This window comes from Taudactylus pleione, unplaced genomic scaffold (assembly GCF_031769625.1).
Source record: "Taudactylus pleione unplaced genomic scaffold, aTauple2 ptg000502l, whole genome shotgun sequence".
Lineage (NCBI taxonomy): Eukaryota > Metazoa > Chordata > Amphibia > Anura > Myobatrachidae > Taudactylus > Taudactylus pleione.
Genome location: NW_028284904.1, coordinates 4,182,051 through 4,185,529, shown reverse-complemented (window position 1 = coordinate 4,185,529; position 3,479 = coordinate 4,182,051). Strand labels below are relative to the sequence as shown.

At 41.0% G+C, this 3,479-nt stretch overlaps 1 pseudogene; it reads left to right on the top strand.

The window, feature by feature from the left end:
• The first annotated feature begins 2,431 nt into the window (after positions 1-2,431).
• Positions 2,432-2,549, top strand: LOC148501801 (5S ribosomal RNA; annotated as a pseudogene).
• The last annotated feature ends 930 nt before the right edge of the window (positions 2,550-3,479 follow it).

Here is a 3,479-nt window from a genome sequence, read left to right as displayed (position 1 = left end):
AGGGCACCGCAGGGCAGGGGGCGCTGTTTGGGCCTGTCAATTTTCTGTTTATTATCATTCTCACTTGTAGCTTCCTCTTCTTTCATCCCCAGCATCTCCTGGCCTCCCCATGAGGCCCTTTCCTGGGTGCACCTCTTATGTCCCTATTTGAAAAATAGGAGGGGGGGGGCACCAATGCTCTTCCTGGCACAGGGCACCAGAAAGTCTAGTTACGGCTCTGATACTACTTATACAGTATATTGTCTTTCACACTATAATTTTCATCCATTAGTGCTGCATTGTTTGTTTTTCACACAAGCAGAAGGTGACAACTCTGTTGTGTGTGTTGGGCAACCTGGTAGATGACAGTTAATAATTACTACAGACATGTGGGGGCTCTTCCATTATGAAGTGAAACGTAAGTAGGCTTTGCGTATTATTAGAGGCAATCATTTAATAGGACGACTATGAATATGAGAATGCATCCAGTGAAATCACTAGGAACTAGTGTCAACACTGAGGCATGAGGCACGTAGGTGTAGCATACAGTAGTTTTGGGCAACCTGCGGCTTTCCATTTATCATGGATATTCCATTCCTAATTGTCCTACCGTCTTTCCCTACATTTGGTAAGGATGTATACTGTCCTCATGAACTTTGATGAATCAGGTAAGGTATTTAGGGGACTCCATTCCAGCTCCACATGGTCTTCTCAGCAGTAGTTGGTAAGATATTAGACTGTCTCTGGAGTTGAACATATCTTGGTTTACAAGGGTCTGAATAATCTCCGAGTTATCAGAGCAAGACTCACATGCTGGTTTTATAGTCTGCACTCCTAATTGCTCACCAGCCTGCTGAACGCCACTATGTAATTCTGGAAAGCAGCTGTAATGTGATGTGCAGTTTGCAGTATATGAGCTACATCTCAGATAAAGGCACATGTTTACCATTGTGGATCCAACTCATTCTACTTCTACATTCAAACAAACAGAGTGGGTACCGCACAGAACTTCATTTCTATTTTATGTTAAATTATTATAAACCAACCATAGATTATTTTAATAATTAATTTGTGTCATAATATTGTGTTGGTGGTACTCCCAAAGCCCCAAAAAATATACCATGAACTAAGAAAAGAGAACATGTCATGCCTTCAGCATGGGGTTTGTTATGTTATACTAATTCACATTAGCAGCCCCACCTAGTGGTCAGGACAGTAGCATCATAAATCTGATCCATTTTGACCTTCTTAGCATTCCATAGCAGTTTAGCAATGCTTTCTGGGCTAAAGGAGCTGTAAGCAGCCATTTTCCTTTTCACATGGTCCTAGGGTTAGGTCTAGACTATACAGCGCTGATGGACCTGTGACGTCACACCCAAGTGACCCGGCCTGAAAAGGGGAGGGGCGGGGATGCTAACGGGGGACCAAAAGTGTCCCCTCATGGGCTCGCTACGCTCACCACGAATATTTATTCCCCTCTATGCCCACGTGGATGGTAACGCAGGAGCGGTCCAGCCTCCTGCAGCGGTCACGTGGTGGATACGTCATTTCCACGCAAGTTCCTGTATCGAATAATAAACTCAGTTCTTCAGATCACATCTGACTGGATTATTGGAAGATAGAGTATTGGTTATGCTGGCTGCTCCAAATTTGTCAGACACTTAGTGCAGGGCAGTACAGAACAAGAAGGGCTTTCACTGGGGCACTCTAATTCAAAATGTAAAATATAACTTTTATTATGATTATTTAAAATTTAAACAGATCTCCTTAGCAAGTAAGTGGATATGGCGAAAATATTCTGAATCATCAAATACCTACAAATTGTTAATAAAATTCAAAAGCCATGTCTATACAGGTTGAGTCTCCCATATCCAAAATGCTTGGGACCAGGGGTATTTTGGATATCAGAATATTCCGTAGTTTGGAATATTCGTATACCATATTTAAATGTCTTATGAATAGGGCCCAAATCTAAACACAGAATGCATTTATGTTTTATATACACCTTATACACACAGCCTGAAGGTAATTTTATACAATATGTTCAATAATTTTGTGGCTCAAACAAAGTTTGTGTACATACATGAAATTCATTTGTGTGTAATATACACCTTATACACACAGCCTATAGGTCATTTTATACTTTATTTTTAATAATTTTTTGCCTTAAACAAAGTTTGTGTACAGTGAACCATCAAAAAGCAAAGTTTTACTATCTCAGTCATGCTAAAAATATTCCGTATTTCGGAATATTTGGATATGGGAGACTCAACCTGTATCATTAATTATTAAATGTAGGATAAGTTTTACTTGTGATACAAATAAAGTATGCTTATGCAATACTTTTTTTGACTTTGCATTATTTTAATAAAGCGGACTCCTCATGCGAAATAGTCCTACAAACACCAATGCTGTGTATACAGTAGGGCATCCAGACTCTTATAAATATGTAACCTACATTCGTAGCATGCTGGATATGCCCAATCTCGTCTGATCTTGGAAGCTATACAGTATTGGGCTGATTAGTACTTGGATGGGAGATCACCTGGGAATATCAGGTGCTGTAGGTTATTCCAGACAAGAATTGGACGGTAATATAAGGTATAATACAGCATAGTGTTCACATGTCAATCTTATTCGGGTAATCACAGGGTTATTATGGTTAACAATATCCTACATTTAATAATTAATGATAAAGACATGGCTTTTGAATTTCATTAATAATTTGTAGGTATTTGATGATTCAGAATATTTTCGCCATATCTATTTACTTGCTAAGGAGATCTGTTTAAATTTTAAATAATCATAATAAAAGATATATTTTACATGTTGAATTAAAGAGTGCCCCAGTGAAAAGCCCTTCTTCTTCTCTTTTCTTAGTTCATTTACTTCTATTCAGCTCTCGGATTGTTCCTGTCTGGTTCCTAATATAATCCTACATGGACAGGTCACTGTGAGAATTCTAATGGCTACAGTGTCAGTGTGTCCTGACCCCCAGTTTAGGGTTGCCACCCATCCTGTATTATACAGGATCGTCCTGTGGAGCTGATTCAGACCCGCTCGCTAGGATGCGATCGCTCGTAGCTGGACGATATTTGCAACTGCGCATGCATCGCAATGCGCGTGCGCGAACCACTGTGATAGATCGGGAAGCGCTCGCTCGCCCAGCATAGACAGCCCAGTTGAATGAGTGACAGGAGAGGCCGTTTGTGGGTGATAACAGGGGCAGGCCACTAGAAACAGGGGAGTGGAGGAACGAACGCAGGCGTGCCTGAGTGTTTCAACGCAGTTGCATAATTAACAGGCAGCATCATAGTACACGTCACCTGGTTGTATTTCACACTGATGTGATTGCAGTGTTTGCAGCAGGGTATAGTCAACCTCAAGCGCTGTGATCGCACCCGATGGTACTCGATGTACCAATGGTTTCATGCACTTCCAGGATATGATGTGCGCAAGTGGAAGTCTTATGAATGGCTGGTGGTGGGCGTCTGCATACA